This window comes from Aulostomus chinensis, chromosome 10, assembly GCF_037954235.1.
Source record: "Aulostomus chinensis isolate RoL2024-O1b breed Wild chromosome 10, RoL_Achi_v1.0, whole genome shotgun sequence".
Lineage (NCBI taxonomy): Eukaryota > Metazoa > Chordata > Actinopteri > Syngnathiformes > Aulostomidae > Aulostomus > Aulostomus chinensis.
Window position 1 is genome coordinate 17,125,727 of NC_141329.1, and position 20,116 is coordinate 17,145,842.

A 20,116-nucleotide genomic window follows, 5' to 3' on the forward strand; every position below is an offset into this window, starting at 1 on the left:
TGTACTGGTAAACATTTTAATCACTAATCAGACAGTCTATTACAATGGTTGCCAACCCAGGCCATCAGCAGCAATGGGAAAATTATTCAGCACAATGCTGCAGATCAGCAAGCCATTTGCTCCCTTGCCCCTAAGTGACTTCAGATGGATGGAAAAGGGACATTATGCAAATTGGAAGAATTACAAGTGCATTAAACTTGCAAATGCAAATATTCAACCACCAAGATTCATCAAGCAGGGCCAACTGAAACATCTCTCTGGAACAATATGTGGCTTGTAAAACCACATAAAGCTTTGGGAAAACTTTTGTTCTGCTGCATGTGAACAAAATTTGGGGTTGATTAGATTTATGATTGGTGCTCAGTCAAACTCATGAGTTTAGAGGTGCTAATGACCATTTGGCCATATTATTACTATAGTAATTACTAATATTAGAGTGTTTTCTTTCATGCAAGTGTAGAGGTTGAATTACTGGACGGGGGGGGGAAGTTGGTTTGGTACTAAGTATATATACATATATATGTGTATATATATATTTATATATGGAGAGAGTGAGAGAGGCGGAGGCGACATTGTGAGAGGGCACGTAAACATGCCGCCTTTATTGCCAACCCCTTCAAGTTCATGAAGGACCTTCTGGGGCAGAAGTGCAGGGGGAAACAGGAAGACATAGACCATGTGAAAACTCCTTTTAGTGTTTTGCAGAAGGAGGATGATCCAAGATCAATGGTGAGTGGCTGAAGGGGTGTGTATCCTGAAGGAGGAAAACTCCACCCAGCTAGACCAGTTCCGCGTCGTCCCTGCTGTGTGTGGAGGCGAAGGTCTTCTTCAGTGCCATTTCCAGACCGCTGAGCACCTACCTGGTAAAGAACACCTATATTGATACATCAGTCCAGAAGGGTGGCATTCCAGGAATGCCAGGCTCTATGGAGTATACTGGTGCACTATCTCTGTGATGCTGTTCTCCCTAGCCATGAGCATGCTCATTAAGTCTGCTGAGCCAGAGTGCAGAGGGCCTCAATCGAGATCCGGTCAATAGCAGCCACCCATCAGGGCATTCATGGATGAATTCACGGTCACAACAGAATCAGTCCCAGGCTGCTGGTGGATTCTGAAGGGTCCCGAGAGGCTGGTGGAGTGGGCCCGGATGTGTTTTAAACCAGCCAAATCAAGATCTATGGTGCTGAAGAAAGGGAGGGTGGGACAAGTTCCGGTTTAACATCTCAGGCAAAGCCATTCCTACTATCACAGAGAAGCCAGTCAAGAGCCTGGGCAAGATTTTTGACAACTCTCTGAGAGACACATCATCAATTCAGTCCAACTGCTCTGAGTTGGATGGCTGGCTGAAAACCGTGGATGTCAGGCTTCCCTGGGAAGTTTCCCAATCACAGCGGTCGAGACTCTGGAGAGGAAGGTCAAGATGGCTTGGGTTACCAAGGAGCCTGAGCAGCATCACTCACACTCACAACAAGCTACAGCTGCCCTTTAGATCCTTGGAGGAATTCAAGGTGACCAGAGCCAGAGACATGGTGCAGTACAGGGACTCCAGTGACCCAAAGGTGGCCAAGGCTGGGATCCAAGTGAGGACTGGCAGGAAGTGTAGAGCAGAGGATGCTGTCCAAGAGGCAGAGGCCAGGCTACGTCACAGGAACCTGGTGGGAGTGGTCTCACAGGGCCGAGCTGGGCTAGGGTCCTTCCCAACTCCTCAATTGAACACCAGGGTAAAGGAGAGGTGGTGCCTTGTCCAGGAGGAGGTGAAAGCAGCAGAGGAGGGGACAAGATCCTGTGAGGCAGTGGGGATGAAACAACAGGGAGCTTAGACAAGATGGGAGAAGGCGATGGAGAGGAATGTGACCTGGATGGAGCTCTGGATAGCCAAGCCTCAATTCCTCATTCAGGAAGTCTACAATGTGCTTCCAAGCCCATCAAATCTGCACACATGGGGCTTGACAGAGACTCCAGCTTGCCCCTTGTGTTCCAAGGGAGGAACCCTAGAACATATCCTTAGCCACTGCACCAGGGCACTTGGAGATGGAAGGTACCGTTGGAGACATGACCAAGTCCTTAAGACCATTGCTGAAGCCATCAGCACTGGACTGGGCAAAGTAGTTCTGACCCTCCAAGAGAACAATCACCTGTGTCAATGCTGGGGATTAGGCAACCCCTGCCAGAAGAAAAACTGCTGGCATCCTGATCTCTGCAAGAGACTGGCAGCTGCTGGTGGTTCTCGAACAACAGCTGAAGTTCCCCAGACACATTGCTGTTACCACCCTGCGGCCAGACACTGTCCTCGTGTCAGAGTCCACCAAGCAAGTGGTGATGCTGGAGCTGACAGTACCATGGGAAGATTGCTTGGAAGAAGCCTTTGAGAGGAAACTCTCCAAATACGTGGGACTGGTCAGTGAGTGTCAACAGGCTGGGTGGAGAGCAAGCAGTCCGGTGGAGGTCAGTTGCAGGGGTTTTGCAGCCCATTCTTTGGCCAGAGCTTTCAGCAGTTTAGGCAGTGAGGGAGATAGCAAGAGGGGAGCCATCCGCAGTACCACCAGTGCGGCAGAGAGAGCCTCTCGATGGTTGTGGCTTAAAAGAGGAGAGCCATGGAGTCATGGTAGCTAGCCATCTGGACACAAGCCAGGGTCTGATCAGCCCCGGTTGGGTCACCTGGAGGAGGCTGTATGATGTTGAAAGACCCGAAACACCCGATGATTCCAGGAAGATCACTGAAGATGTGTCCAGAGGCATCAGTAGATGTATGCACACAGTATATAATCCCCCATGCAGCAAGAACAACAATTTGTTTTCTTTATGCCATACAACAGCCATATTTTAAGCTAGTGTTAACTACAGACCATGATTCATTTATTGTCTTGGAGATGAGGAACCCATTTAACCATTGTCTGCAGGTATTTGGGCTCATTCTTGTGCTGCTCTATGTAGTTGCTTTTTATTCGACAGAAATCATAAAGTAAGAATATACTGGAATGACATGCAATGTGGCAATGATTAATAACAGCTGGCCATTTTGTGTCTTTTAGTTTTCAGTCATTCTTTTATTTTGCATTCCATGTGCTACATAAAAGGTGTTACCATGGTGAAAGCTGTAGAAACCCAAAAAAGTTATACTCAAACAAGTTTTGAGTATAAGGTATTGAATAGTTGAAACCTCTCACATCCCTCTTCTAAGCATGTCAAGAGCTTAGTCAGAAACATCCATTAGCTGAATTTTTTTTTTATCTTTTTACTGAAACCACAACTACAAGCTTACTAAACTTGAGGGAGGCAGGTTTTGTCTTGTGTAATGAATTTGTTTATGTATTCATCCATATTTTTGCAGTTCAAGCACAGACATTCTGTGAACATCTCCACACTCAGTCATATGTTTTGCTCCACAGACACCCTCAGGGTCACCACTGCCCCTGTAAATAATACATCACTTCATCAACTCTGTTTGCATTCGAGGAAAATGTCACTTATGATCTCAAGCTTCAGTTAGCCTGAAACCTCCATGACAGCGACGACACATTTTATCCACAGCAGTTAGAGTGAACAGACAGTGACAGAGCGCTGTAAGCTTGGCCAAGTGGAAAATACTTTTGCAGTCATTCTCACTCTTTGATTTTTCTCCCCCCATCTTTCAAGTACTGATTTGAGCGATGTCTCTTACTGTTGGCTTTGCTCCCTCTGGGACCATCTTCAGCTCACTGGTGTTCCCGTTTGCTGCACTTTATTGTGCTTTGATATTCACAAGGTTGGGAAGAAGACTGCTTTGTTTAGACTGATGGAGAACCGTGAGTGGAGGTTTCAATCATTCTGACCAACTATTTTTAGCAGTACCTCTCAAATGTTTTCTCAGCTCACACGATGGAGCCAGAAATTTCCACATGCCTCTTATTCCGTCTTACAATAAGCAGGTGTAGCAGGCATTAAAGCATCCAAATTACTGACAAAACAATGTACAAAAGTTAAAATAAAAATGGCAATGAATTAAATGGCAGTTACTATGACTATAAACAAAAGCATGATATTTAAATGATTAAAAAAAATGCTCCTCAAATCATCCATCCATCGTCGTCTACCGCTTATTCTTTACTAGTAAGGGTCACGAGGGGGCTGGAGCCTATCCCAGCATCTACGGGCGAGAGGCGGGGTTCACCCTGGACAGGTTGCCAGTCCGTCACAGGGCCAACATACAGAGACAAACAACCATTCACACTCACATTCATACCTACGGTCAATTTAGAGAATCCAATCAGCCTCGTCCCCAAATTGCATGTCTTTGGACGGTGGGAGAAAGCCGGGGTACCCGGAGAGAACCCATGCAGGCACAGGGAGAACATGCAAACTCCACACAGAAAGATCCTGCGCCCGAGCCGGGACTCGAACCCGGAACCTTCTTGCTGTGAGGCCACAGTGCTAACCACTGCAGCACCATGCAGCCCTCCTCAAATCATGTTCCTTCCATTTCTAACAAGATGTGTTTTTTATAGAACTTTAGAATTGTGGTTTCTGCAACATTTTTTTACGTTTAATTCACACTTTCTTCAAAATCAAGTTTGTCACAAACTCCATTGAGCTGCTCTGAAATGCTTCTTTGATGAGGGGATGCCCCAGTATGGAGGATGGTGGAGGGTGAAGAGTCATTACCCACTCTCCCCACATGAAGTCTCCTGGTTAGGACATCAAGGATCCACCCAGGTATTGTGTCAGGAGGGGATCGTGATATTTACAGCTGAACAGGTTGTTGATGAAAAAGAATCCCATATAGTTCCCTTGTCTTTGATCCAGGTGAGATGAGGATTCCCTGTTGATCTATTTGGCCTGTAAGTCAACTGTAGTGGAGCCAGTGTGCCAACAGTGAGGAGCAAATATAATTCTGGAGTAACCTCTCAGTCTCTCAAGATAATTTATTGCCAGAGTTATCACAAAGTAATCAATCAAGGACGTGGAGAGACAATCAAAGATAGGAAATGGAGAAAAAAACGCAGGAACAGGACAGTCATGATATTTTTGTGGGATATTAAGGGAGTTGTTGATGCAGAAGAGTCAGTTTAATAAATTACATACAGTATGTGTTGTTTGGAAGCTGAAGGACTTGGAATGAAATGTGCCTTCCAGCATCAAAGTGAACAATATTCTAGTTTCTGAAATGTTGTGTTTTTCAGGATTTTTCAGGCCCTCTGAATGTTAGCTTTAACTAAATTTCACTGTCTTACCTTTATCGCTTTTTGTAACTCCACTGTGACTGACTGGAACTGCTGTCTGTTATAGTCATCTTACAGAAAGAGCCAGAGCCTAAGTGACTTGAGACGTACAGCTCCTTGGGAAAAGATTACAGTGGATTATTAAACGTGGATTTAAAGTGAATCCGGTGAAAATGGTCAGCTGAGGTTAATTGTCAGCACAATGAAATTATTACTAAATTGTTAATCCTAATAATGGTTAGAAAGACAGGATCTCTCTCTCTCTCTCTCTCTCTCTCTCACACACACACACACGCACACACACACACACACAAACACAGGATTTCAAGATGGGGGGACTCCACATGTGACAGAAGAAGCATGTTGTAGTCCATGGTGCTCCCCAAAGCAGAGCAATGACCAGGGCTATTATTAATTGTATCGACCAAGTATTTCAAGGTAAAGTATCATGATATATCACAGTAACAATATTTGGTTTCAGGCTTATTGTGCACATGTGCTGTGTTACTACCAGCTGTATGGATTCTGCCTAAAACACACAACATGCAGCTTATAGATGTGAATATGTGAGACGTGAATAATACTGCTGCATGATGTGGAGAGCTGCTGTGACCTTCACAGGGCAGAACTGTAGCTCACAGGCTTTATCCCAGAGATGAGCCTTGACATGAGGTCAACTTCCAATCAGCCCCTCTGGCTCCACTTCACCAGTCCTCCTGATCACCACCATCCACTACATGGTCCAGGTACATGCTGGAGATAATGACTCTCAGATGACCTAGACCTCTGGATGACACATCTCCAGTGTGAATCAAGGTGTCTGAACATTGATACACACTGGAAGGAGAGAGGTGGATCAGCATCGGCTCTGACTAGAACTGGGTACTGAAATTCCGTTCCAAATAGGAACCAAATTAAATACAGTGAGTATCGGGTACCCATAAAAGAATGAGTTTAGACATCTGCAAGCAGGACCTGTCTGTTGTGTGTCTACATCACGTGACGCTGCATGCAATATGTTGTCAACACAGCAAACAGAGAAGCTAGCAGCAGGTAGCCTACTAGCAATAAGAGATGGACCAAGGTAAGCAATCAAAGGTGTGGCTCTGTTTCTCTAGAGAGAGCAGCGACCATAGAAAATACCACACATGAGGGAAATTAATAAATTACAGTACAGGTTTCACTTCCAAATCATCAAAACATTTATTTTAACATTTAATAATTAATATAACTGGTAGTTTAGTTTGCAATGAATTTTCTTTCGTTAAATATACATTTGGCTTTCTATTTTTAACCTTTTCTGGGGGAATCAGAATAAGGAAACATTAGGAACCAGAATCGATAAGCAGAACCGAAATCAGAATCGGATTCATAAAAGTCCTAATGATGCCCATCCCTAGCTATGACTCATGTGGAAGCTTTGCTTCATTGTGTTCTGAAAATTTTGATAAAATGACATTATGGCTTCCATCTATTTTCTAATAAGGAACCCAGAAAAGAATAGACAGTGGAAAACACGTGTTTTTATGTACCTGAACCTGGCAGGAACGCCGCTGCTGCAGGCAGTGACCTACAGCATGAAAGCAGTGTGTCCCCCATGGTCTTGCCCCTCTTGTTGAAAACCACTATCAAGCAGCTCCACCTCAGAAACAGGTGACAGTTTAGAGGGGCTGTCAGCCATTTGCTTGACACAAGGTCAGAGGCAACGATTGCAAGTCAGCCAAAAACAAGATGGCCTGTCAGCTCAAGAGCCCAGTGGGACAAAGGAACCAGCAGCCACATTTGGAAGGGTAATGAGCTCCATGGCGAGGCAGCCAGGAGATAACAGTGAAGGCACAGCATGTTTTTACTGCATATTTTTGTCACCAACGCTCTCAGGGGAGAAACTACACTCACCTTGTCACATGACTCAGAGTGTCTGGATTCACCCCACCCTCCGTGCCAGCACTCTCAGACTGGAGAGGCTGAAAAGCCAATTTTCATTGCTCGTCTCATGAATACTGAATGTCCTCAAGTCCTGTTGATTGAGAAGACACAAAGGTGGTAGACGGTCACCCTTCAGCACCTGGAGAGGGAGGAAAAGGAATTGGAATGATTTATATTTTAAAAACAGGAAGATGCCAAAGAATTGATATTGGAATTTGGATTTATAGATTTTTTTCATTCCATAACAGACTGATGCACAAAGTATGATACTTAAACCTGAGAGAATTCCTTGATACTGGCAGTGCCCTGTCCTGGGTGTACCGAGCCTGCAGCCTGCAGTGGTAACATGTTGCTCTACCAGAGGTGAAACTGAGCAGCCAGCAACCTGCAGTTTGAGGTTGTTGGATGCTACATTCTTTGTACATTACCTTACCTTCAGTCGCTTTGGCTGGCTTTTTCATGTCAGTGGGAGTGCAAGGGTGGGGGTGGGAAGGCCAAAACATATTAGACCCATGCAGACATAGCAGCATGACAGCGACCTCCCGACCTCAATATATTTACCCAAATATGAAAGATAAGGAAATTCACTTACATTTTATATTTAGGTCCTTGTTATAAGTGTTAAATTAGTTAATAATTAATAAGCCATGGATAAAACCTTGTAAGATGTTTACAAGCATTAACTGGACAGTATATTGGCTAATAAAAGCACAATTAACACATTTATTATTGCTTATAAGCTATTGCGGTTCAATTTTCCTTTGACAAATTATTAGGGATCGGTCAGAATGTTTTTTGAATATGAGAATATTCCATAAATGTTTCTCCTTTCTTTTCTTGATGTCTTTTCTTAGTTTTGGTTATTCATGTGCTGCAGTGCAGGTAAATTGGTTGTTGTATGATCAGTACCACCTTTATTTATTGATTTATTTTTTGCTGCTCAGACACATGTAGAGATGACAACAGTAGCCATTAAGGGGTGTTTTCAGGTATGGGTGAAAGATGGCTGTACCCAGCTGCAGTATTTGCAGTACAACATGATGATGTATGATTGTGTTCGTCAAAAAGTGAAACTTGAACAGAGCAACAAAGAAGCAACATTTAGGATATCAAGCCAATGTTGATGTGAGCGATGTGGCAATCAGCCTCCTCTCTGCTGCTGTCCTTTCTCACAGTTATGCTATTTTTTTCTTTATTTTGCGTGAATTCAATAGCAGACAGAAGATAAATTTATTAAAAAAATAAGAAGGGGCTTGTATCAGGGCACGCCTAAAATACAATAAAAAGATAGCAGTAAATACAATAGTTCATGCAATATATATATATATATATATATATATATATATATATATATATATATACACATATATACATATATACATATATATATATATAAACACAATTCTTGTCATGCCATTTTATAGGGTCCCCCATGGTACTTCATTTTCATTTTATATGACATTGCATATTGGGAAATTAAAGAAGAGTACTTCAATTTGGCATACAGTGTTGTACCGTAATACAATTCGATGCAGACTATATTTTATCAGGAATATTGCATCAGGTAAAATACACCTGACGTTAGTGATGGTGTTACTAATTTTAACATTAGTGTTCTAAAAAAAATGAAAGCCAGAGCAAAATGAAAAGAACATGTGCTTGAAGACTGAGCAGCAAGGTCATTTGGGTTAAGAGAGCAAGCAATCATAAATTCTCAAAATGACAGGAAATTATAATAGGAACTGTAGATCAATATCGATGTTAGAAAAAAAAACTTTGTGAAAGAGATCTTTGATATGTGTGTGTGTGTGTGTGTGTGTGTGTGTGTGTGTGTGTGTGTGTGTGTGTGTGTGTGTGTGTGTGAGTGAGTATAGTGTATAAGTGTTATGAAGTCCAACTGTGATGGGCTGTGTATTATTTGATTTAACAGAATGATTCTAAGCTTAGATGTGAATGTGTTGAAAGATTTTGAATGTTTGATAATTGGATATGAGCATCCACCACCTACCTCCTCTGTAATGACTTGAGAGTTGACTTCTGTTTGTGTGACAGTGAGGGAATATCAGTGATATGTGTATCTTGTAGTATGAGCATTTATGTATGAGTTTAACTAGTAGAGTCTTACATGGTGCTGGGAAAGAGTCTGGAGTGGATATCCATCCATCCTATTAAGGGTCGCGGGGGGGCTGGAGCCTATCCCAGCGTCTACGGGCGAGAGGCAGGGTTCACCCTGGACAGGTCGCCAGTCCATCGCAGGGCCAACATACAGAGACAAACAACCATTCACACTCACATTCATACCTACGGTCAATTTAGAGAATCCAATCAGCCTCGTCCCCTCGATGTCTTTGGACTGTGGGAGGAAGCTGGAGTACCAGAGAGAACCCACGCAGCTAACAGGGAGAACATGGAGACTCCACACAGAAAGATCCTGCGCCCGAGCCGGGACTCAAACCCAGAACCTTCTTGCTGTGGGGCGACAGTGCTGACCACTGCACCACCATGCAGCCTGGAGTGAGTATATACTTATGAATTAATCTTTAAATTTTATTACTTCTACAAGTAGGTAAGTATTTTGAGCTTGTGAAAAAGGGGAGCAGAGGGTTCACGCAGGTCAGAGAATGTCGCTAAACTTTCAATTTTTTTGCATCATTTAAATGAATAAATATTTTACAAGTGACATCAATATTTTATTATTTTACAAACAAGATGGAAGTGTTTTCCACTTAAGCTTGTCTTCAATCAGCACTCCAAGGAATTAAGCTGATTAGACCCAAAGGAGTTAATTCTCAATGATTAAAATTTTCGAATTTGCACTTTATACCTCTTGTTCTTTTCAGTGTCTACAATGAAATTTTATTTTTAGACATATTTATTGACAATTTATTAAGTTGAAACCATTCCGAATTTTTTTTCTCCATGTCCTTGTTTGCCTCTCTGTTAAAGAAATTAAAGTTACTTTGTGATGAGGACAAATTGGTTTCATCAGCAAAATGAAAAGAACATTCATTTTAAGACTGAGCAGCAAGGTCGTTGATGTACAATAAAAAAATGAAGGGCCAAGAATGGATCCTTGAGGAGCACTTCAAAGCAATCAAGATCTTAGTGAAGTTGAACTTGTAATATAATGTAAAGTTCCCTGCCACATAAATAAGCTGACAACCACTTGTATGTAATATCATGAAAAACATTCTTGAACAATTTTGCAAGCAAAATGTCACGATTGATATTATCAAAAGCTTTGGACACGTCTAGAGATACACCCAGGGCATATTTTTTGTCTTGTGGAAGTTATATTGATATTCATACAGAATACCATGGTCATACAAATGTCTCAGTTTTCAACTATACACAAGTCTGCACATTTTTTTGAAAACACAAAAGAATAGATATTGGACAATAATTAGTAAAATATGCATACTGCATGAACCTCCAAATTTAAAAAGTGGGAAAACTTTGGTAACTTTCAAATCCGCTGGAATAGGACCAGTTTCCAAGCATTTTGTGACTACATATGTTAGGGGTTCAGCAATAGAAGAACTTATCATTTTCCAATAGGAGTCCTTAACTTCATTAACATCTGGAGGAACAAACTTAGGAGCAGCAGGAAACTAATTTTCAATATGTTCTAAGTGACTCCCAGCAGTGATTGCCATATTTTCAGCAAAAGTAGAATCGATTTGCACAAAAGAAATCATTAAATTTACAAGCAGAATCAAAAGCATCAGAAAGGCACCGTCATTATCAGTGAAATGTGAAGGTAGATCTGAATATGACCTCCCTTCATTTAACAGTTCATTGATGGTATTCCATGTTGATTTAATGCTTTAAGTAGACTTTTTAAATCCTTTAGCAGAATATTTCTTCTAAACTGTACAAAAAAGGGATGAAGTAATATTCTTTTATAATTTTCAGAGTTTATACATGTTGAATAAGACAGGAGCTTTTTGTGGAATTTATTTTTGCCTATTGGAGAGGTTTTACTGGTGGAAAACAAGGGTAAAAGGTAGAATAAAGAAAAGTCTGATATGCCAAGTCTGTGTCACCTTGACAATATACACCTTGTCCCATGAAGAATCCTCAATTTTCAATAAAGCAATCAGAATTACTTTTCTTAAATACTCTGTGTTTTACATTTAAGAGTTTCTTCATAAGGAAACTATAGATAGTATAAGCTGAACTACTGGAAAGTGGACAGAGGTATCAGGTAAAAGCAATCCAGTTTTTGTCACATTTCCTTCAGAGTTTGCAAAAATGTTGTCAATGAGGGTAGCAGATCTATCTGTTATTCTTAATAGTTTGGGGATGAGTGGATAAAAATAATTGGCACAGACAGAACTAAGGAACTCTGCTATTTGTGAGTTACTTTCATTCCGAGACAGATCTATATTAAAACTGCTGATAGAAAGCAGATTTTATCCTCTTTGGTTAAGACATCCAGAGTTGATGAAAGAACATCTCAGAAAGCACTCATGCTTGTGTCTGGAGGGCGATATATGCACCCCATGCTCATTTTCTTCCAAATGAAGAAGGTACCTTCTGATTTTAACTCCAGATCACCTTTTTCAATTAAATGATTTTTACTCCACCTCCATTTCTTTCTTTTCTACAGTGATGAACAACACTATAGTACTAGAGTATCGAATGGGATTTCATCATAAGTTACAGAGACATCAGACAACTCAGTTTCTGACACAGCAATAACAAAGAATTCGTGGTGTAATGTTCACAAGTTAAGAGGTAATCGATCAAAATGTTTAGAGGGATGACAGCCATTCAGATGAAACGTTGAAAAAATACTGCAATCTGAGTTCCTGAGTAAATTTCTGAATTGCTCTTCATTATCATAGTCACAGTCCTGAGTTCGCACTGTTAGCATAGAACAACTGGAATCAGGATTCAGAGTCTCGGTTGACATTACATTCGGATAGGGTTAACAACACAGAACAAGTGTAAAGGCGGCCCAGTGGCATGGTGGTGCAGTGGTTAGCACTGTCGCCTCACAGCAAGAAGGTTCTGGGTTCGAGCCCCGGCTCGGGCACAGGATCTTTCTGTGTGGAGTCTCCATGTTCTCCCTGTGCCTGTGTGGGTTCTCTCTGGTACTCCAGCTTCCTCCCACAGTCCAAAGACATCAAGAGGAGACGAGGCTGATTGATACTCTAAATTGACCGTAGGTGTGACTGTGAGTGTGAATGGTTGTTTGTCTATATATGTTGGCCCTGCGATGGACTGGTGACCTGTCCAGGGTGAACCCCACCTCTTGCCCAAAAGCCGCTGGGATAGGCTGCAGCCCCCCGCGACCCTTAACAGGAATAAGCGGAAGAAAATGGATGGATGGAATTAGTGTCAGTCATGAAATGTAAATGTTTTACTGAGAGCATTAAACTGTCCTTTGATAAAATAAATAGATAAATAAAAACAAAAACGTACCTGTCCGAGATGGTGGCTAGATTGGAGCCTTTCATGATCCTATCTGCAGAGTAGACAATCATTTTATGATTCCATCGAAGCACAATGTCCCCTCACTCACGTGCAGCCTTTAAAGCGGGTGTGAGATTTGCACTTTTCTGATGTTAGTCTTTTTATCAGTTGAATTCACAGTAAAACTGTACTCAGATACATTTTGTCCATATCTGTCAAGGCATTGGAACAATTTACTTTATGAAATATCTACTAAATCTGGCTCAGCTCAATAATGCTAAATACTCTTCACATTAACTCATTAGATTACGCTACAGCTCGGAGATGCTAAAACTCCTGATTTAATCGCTGTGACGTCACAAAACACACAGCAGTGCTGTGACTTTGGCTACATTGAGAAATAAATTAATTGATCAGAGAGATTTAGGAGCTAGGGCATGTCTTTCACAAGTGCTTCTCAGGTCTGTGTGGTACAGGCAGCTTCAACATCATTGGGGGAGGTTGCCAGCCAGGTTAGGGTGAATTAAAGTGACACCCCATAAATACTGATAGCAGCACCATTTGTCAAGGAGTTTATCAGTTCCAGAAAACCAGACAAATCATTACGAGTACCAATTAATACCAGGCCTCAGGACTCATCCCTAATTCACATAAAGACTTATGTGTTAATGATAACATAAGACACATTTATCATTGGCTTGTAAGGCTTTTTTGGTATTTATAAGTTAACATATTTCTCCACAAGATGTGCCAGTTTTCTATCACATTCGTGAGTCAAATCCAAAGGTTACCATCATGGTGAGAATAAAATAGTTCTCCCGACAATGAAATTAGAACCAAGCCACTGTTGACTTGTTCCTGAAAAAATTATCTTATTTAGAGCAAAAGGGTCAACCCCTAAGTTTAAGAATTCATCCAATTCATTAGTAAAAGGTGCTTTGTTGAGCTTTGAAAAGGAAAGTTAGTGAGGAAGTTTTTGTGTCGTGTTGAAGAACTCTGAGATCAAATCTTTAGTGAATGCAGGCTCAGGAGTGAATAAATCTAAAAGATGTTCTCGAAAATATATCAGGTCATGTCATCCATGGTTGAAGTCAAAGAGATGAGTCACAAGTTATAATGCAGACCACATTTCCTCACAAATATCCAAATATTAGATTAAGTATTGATCCCCAGGAAAGATTAAATCTTGGTTCTTCCCAGATGTCCTTCAAGGGCACTTCATGCAATTAAGGGTCTGAGAACACACACACACACACACACACACACACACACACACACACACACACACACACACACACACACACACACATTCAGTGTTATGACAAGTTATAAGATGATCTTCTGCAGCTCAGACCACTTCAGTCACACACATACCCACACTATGACAATCAGTCATCATCTATAGATCCAAGGTCAGTGCACCGTATTCTTATTTATGATAACTTCATTATATCATTATGACAAATGAATAATAAAATAAAAATACCTCTTGTTGTAGCTGTGGTTGCTGCATGAATTAAATTGTCCAATAATTGCTGAAATTAGGCAAAAATAAATCCCCCATTTAAATAACCTAAACATTTATTCGATGCTGCTGCCCAGAGACAGGAGCCCCTGGTCATCTTGTTACATTTGCGTCATAAATGGCCATCTTTTACAACACTCAGACACATGCTGATGGGCCAGGAGTGATTTGGGGGGTCAGGGGGTGGAGCAACAGTCCCTCAAAATAACTGTGCACGTCCCCGCTGAGGTAGATGGATGCTAATGAGAGGGACACGCCTCTCTGCTCAGCAGCTGCTATAGTTTTGATGAGAACGAAAATTTAGATATTTTCCATGGATATTTTCAGGAGTCTCGGTCACTGATGAATGATGTATCAAAGTGAAAGAGACGAGTGAAACAAAGATGTGGGTTTGCGGTTTTCACACTGATTTTTACCTGAATTGCCTCAGCCTTGAGAGTTCTCTTTGTAATTAAGCTCCAGAGATGCGAGGCATCATTTGCTACTAGAATATATTGTCAAGATTAACTGAATCAAAAATGTGCAGTCAAGAATATCTGCTGGTATTTTGTCTCACAGGACACAACCACTGTTCTTTTAAGCTACCAGAAAAATACCGCGTTTGGTTTTCCTAATTCACTGAAAGAATGTGTAATGACTTATTAGACCAAAATGTTCATTCATTGATTATATCTTCATACACTCAAATTCACATTAGAATTATAATCTGGTTCTTCTATCCACGATAGTTAGGCCCTATTATGTTTGCTCCTTCTGCTCTAGGTTCTGAGCAGTTATGTAACATTCTGCATTTAGGTGATGTCATGAATAAAAACAAATTCAAACTTCTCAAGACCTTCCATTCAATTCCTCATCATATATGAGTGGATTGACCTGATAAGGAATTTAAGCTGGTATCTTCTGTTTTACCTCTGGCATGTCAGCTGCCAAATGGTCACCTTCTTGAAATAATTCACTATGTAATTTGTTGACAAAAGAGGCGGCATGGCTTGGAGGTAGAGTGGCCGTCTAGCAACCGGAGGGTCGCTGGTTCAATCCTTGCTTCCCCTGGTGACCATGTTGAAGTATCCTTGAGCAAGACACTGAGCTCCTGATGGCCCTGCTATTGACTGGCGACCCTTCCAGGGGTTTACCCTGCCTCTTGCCCGATGCCTGCTGGGATAGGCTCCAGCCCTCCCGTGTGACCTGTGTCAATGGATAAGCGGTACAGAAAATGGATTGATGGACTTTTTGTCTTTTTGGAGGGACCTTATGATGTTTTGTCACCAGTTTTTTGTGTTTCCTGAAAAACTTGAAAGAAAATGACAGGCAATTATTTTGAGAAGACCATGAAATTCCTCCATAAGGTTAATAGGTGGCCTGACCCCAGGGCCTTGACCTTGGTCGGAGGGTGAACCTGTGGTGCCTTTCATAAGAGTAAATCTGTAATCAGAACACTTCCTGACAGTAAAGCTGACAATCATGGTGCCAGCACTGTCTATATGCGTAGCTGTGTTTAGACCACGTGGGTCACATCTGTACAGAATGTTCTAATTCAGTATTACTGGGTGTTGCCCAACATTTTAAGTATGACTGTTTACAAAGGCCAGACACAGATGTTCTGGGGAGCTGCCTCAACCTCATCTGTCATGGACATGTCTAGTAAAGTGCTCCAGTGCAAGTCATCTCTGAGTCTCCAGCCTGTTTCTTATGGCGGATTCCTTCATCACAAATGAAATTCCTCAACAAAACTATATCTATATTCAAGATCTCTTATTTATAAATGATTGCAAGAACATTCTGCGAGTGCTTGCATAAACCCATCTATAAATTTAGAAAATGTTCAGTAATATATGTCCCTCTTTTCCCCAAATCAAAATAATAAATGATCTAATTTGGCATTTGAAAAAAAATGAAGATGACACACTATTGAGAATTCTGCAATGCCAATATGATAGGCACCTTTATAATGTGAGATTGCTCTGTAGAATTTGTAGGAAGCAGTGTTGAAATGTCAACTAGAACTGTTACATATTCCCCTCAGCTAACACTTTTAAATGATGACTAACCCCTTAACCTTAGTTTGCAGCACCTGCTGCATTTCAAAATATGGCTTCCACTATGCTACAGCCAGCAATATCTGATCATCCGCCAATGGCATCATTTGAGGGTTGATATTTTCGTGGTGGAACTACGAATCTGGGACTCGAGACAAGAAGCACTTAATTTGGCCACAAGTCTTTAAAATTGAAAACAATATGAATGGTTTCCACAGACCTCTCAAAAACCTTTATTTACTTTTTCTTTCTCGTTGACCAGAACTGGTAGAAGAGACCATGTCTCTCCTGTACTGGCTTCTCTGCATGGCTCCCTGTCAACTTCAGAACAGAATTCAAAATTCTTCTTCTAACATACGAAGTCCTCAACGATCAGGCTCCTTCATACCTGACAGAGCTCATAGTCCTCTATTATCCAGCTAGAACCCTTCGCTCCCAGGATGCAGGGTTACTGGTGGTTCCTAGAGTTTCTAAAAGTAGACTGGGAGCCAAAGCCTTCAGCTATCAAGCTCCCCTCCTGTGGAACCATCTCCCAGTTTCAGTCCGGGATGCAGACACCCTCTCGACCAGGATCAGGCTTATAGTTGGTCTGCTTAGGCTAGGCTGCCCTTAGATATGCTGCTATAGGCTTAGACTGCTGGGGGATCTCCCATGGTGCACTGGGCTTCTCTCTACTCCTCTCTGTCCTCCTATATGTGTCATCCATAAATCATACTCATACATATTACTAACTCATCTTCTTCTCCGGAGCCTTTGGGCTCCCCGCTTTCCAGATCCTGGGTGCTGCTGGAGGAGGCCACAGACCTGAAGAGGCTCAAGCTACCACCCGTAGCTCCACCTGCTCACGTCCCCGTCAGTCCATCAGTCTCTTCCCTTTCTCTCTCTCTTTATCTCTGTCCCTCTCTTTCCTTCTGTATATCTGTCTTCCTCCATTATCTGTCCTTGTCTTTGCCCCACTCTCCTGCTCTCTTTCCCCCCAACCGGTCAAAGCAGAAGGCCGTCCCCATTGAGCCTGGATCTGCCCGACGTTCTTGTCTGTTAAAAGGGAGGTTTTCGTTGCCGTTGTTGCAGGATGTGCTTGCTCATTGAGAATTGTTGGGTGTAAATTCATTGAAGGAGTGTGGTACCAGACCTGCTCTACCTGTAAAGTGTCATGAGATAACTTTTGTTGTGATTTGGTGCTATACAAATAAAATTGACTTGACTTGACTTAAAAAAAAAATGAGGCAATGGTGGGTAGCTGTCAGCAAAGGATGGATATATGATATTAACACAGCATTGAGTATCAATCCAAATGTATCATGCATTTAAATCAACTTTTCAGGAAATCAGCAAGAGAAACAACTACCACGCGCATGTTTCCATCCATCACTATGAAAATCTGGGATGCTTCAAGGCGAGTCTCACTGTTCCAATCCCTCATTCATTAAGTCCATATCAAAGCTTATTAAAGCGTCTACACAGGCGCAGCTTCAGTCAGAATCGAAATCCTGATTAGATGTTGCTTTGTTACGTAAGAAGTCTAAAGTTGCTGCTTTTACATGAATCAGTCATTTCTTTGATCAGCATTTTTTAGCCGCTCAGTCAAATCACCTTTAGATCAAAACAAAATCAATCACTGCCCTTATGATCGGAAGTTTGAAAAAGTCTAAAAACACCTCGAGGAGGCGTAATTTTTTCCCATTAATCTTTTCTGATGCAAAACTTCACAACAGGTGTTAGAGTACATAACTTTAAACATGGCTAGTGTTCTCATTATTAGTCTTACTGACAGATGAAAGAGCAGATCCGTTTGCTCATCTACACATCGAGCAGTTACACAGCAACATGGATCATTCATCCTGAGTCATGTTTCTGTTCAGCTGATGAATGGAGGTCCAACATTTACTCTTTATCTCCAGAGCTTGCCATTTTCTGCTGAGCAAGACATCGCAGCCAGAGAGTGCCTGAAACTCACAATAGAGCTACATAAAGCTGAAGGGCACCACAAAATGATCTTAATAATAGGGGTCTCACTCAACAGCAGTTACTTCATTGTTTTCATAAGCAGTTGTGAATATAATCTAGATACTTTGAGGAGAAAAGGGAATTTTTAACCACATGAAAAAGACTAGACTCCAAATTCCTCCATCTGAACTGGATTTCTCAAACAATGAACCTCCTGCCTCTGTCTAAATGTGTTGCTATGTGCAGAGCTAATTACTGCTAGGCGGTGCAGTGGTTAGCACTGTTGCCTCACAGCAAAAAGGTTCTGGGTTTGAGCCATTGATTATGCCCAGAATCTTTCTGTGTGGAGTTTGCATGTTCCCCCTGTGCCTGCATGGGTTCTCTCTGGGTACTCCGGCTTCCTCCCACAGTCCAAAGACACCGCAAGAACACTCGAAAAAAATAGATCCACTCACCTTAAACAATCATCATCATTTATTTACAATATATTAAATTGTAATGCAAAATTTATAACAAGTGGTCAATTCCGTTCAATAATGAAAATAAACATGAACTATTTTCAAAGCTAGCATGAATCATACACATATTTATATATAAATAGTGTGTGCAGTCAGAAAAGTTATGTCAGCTCTGCTGCTGTTAATGAAGCCAGACACTTTTATTGGGTCAAAGACACATTTCCACACGTGTGTAGACTGCATAGGGAATACAAAGGAAGACATGAGCATGTAGAGTACAATCTCAACCACATTCTCTCAGAATTTATTCTTTTCAGCCCTAAATGCCACGCCAAGTTCCTCTGGACTTCAAATGGCTTCCAGATATAGCAGTGAAGAAAGAACCAGCGACTAAAATGTGAGATGTAATACCTGCGCAACGATGGCGATGCACTTATTTTGGTGTTTGGAGACAAAAATGAAAGACAACCTGATAGACAAACATGCCTCAAGGACACTGAACACAGGTTCACAGTATTGGTTTAACAGGCTGTAGTGTGTCCAGTTGTAGAACTCAACGAGGCTTTAAAGGATGAGGCTGGTGATCTTTGACCATCTGCTCATTGTCAACAAATCCAACAGAAACATGAAGTTCATTCATTTCAATGGACCGCCCATAAAGAGCAGTTACTTGCAGAATTAGTTCGACTGATACTAAAGATGCGAATGTCCAACAACTCTCATGACAGTGCTGACCTTTGAGAACATGAATATGTGGAGAAAAGCAGCTAGTGAAGGGATCATTTTAAGCTGAACAAGCTAGTGCAGTCTGCCATCTTGCATCAGTGAGTCACGCTTAGTGAGAGAGTGGAGCAGCCATGGAGACCAGCCATCCTCTGCAGGAATCGTATTCTTTCAGTCATGATCCAAGGTTTTGAATGATGTAAAACATACTGACTTGTCCATTGAGCATTTCACTCACAGCTCATGCTAAGGAAGTTAGCATTTCAGTCCTTGTTACGCCTTTTGGTAATATGCTGCTCCTTACTTGAAGCATAAAGTACATCAAAGCAGCTAATTTTGCTTTAAACACCAAGTCATTTTCAAAACCTGTAGAATGTAAGGAATAAAATGTGGAACTAAAGGGAAGTTGCTAGCATGCTCCTCTGAAGCAATATGAAGCATTTGGATCAATTCCAATATTCAACTGATTGTTCCTCAACCAAATGTTGATTGTTAGATCATCCTGCTTAATTTAATCATAATCAATCTTTAATTTTCTGTGTTATCCTGCTAACAAACAACAAAACTAATGCTGGGGATCACATGACCTTATTGGCAGAGAATTTAATCAGCTCAAATTCAATTTACCAGTTAATCACAAGTCCATTTAGCAATTTAGCTACAACTAGATTGAAAAACCATTGTGTTCATGGCTGATTAATATGTTATCAATCAGCTTACCAGCAACATTAGTTAGTAAGCTATCCCCGAAGGTAGTTTCACCAAATTTCTTGAGAGGATGAACATGAATGAACGTTAATCTACTGTTGTATACACTGTCTTCAATTTATTCCTCAACACCTTGACCAATTTGTTTTAAAAACCTGCATATGTTCTCTTTGA

General features: G+C 41.4%; 1 pseudogene; it reads left to right on the forward strand.

The window, feature by feature from the left end:
• Positions 1–712: 712 nt before the first annotated feature.
• Positions 713–2,676, forward strand: LOC147254534 (uncharacterized; annotated as a pseudogene).
• The last annotated feature ends 17,440 nt before the right edge of the window (positions 2,677–20,116 follow it).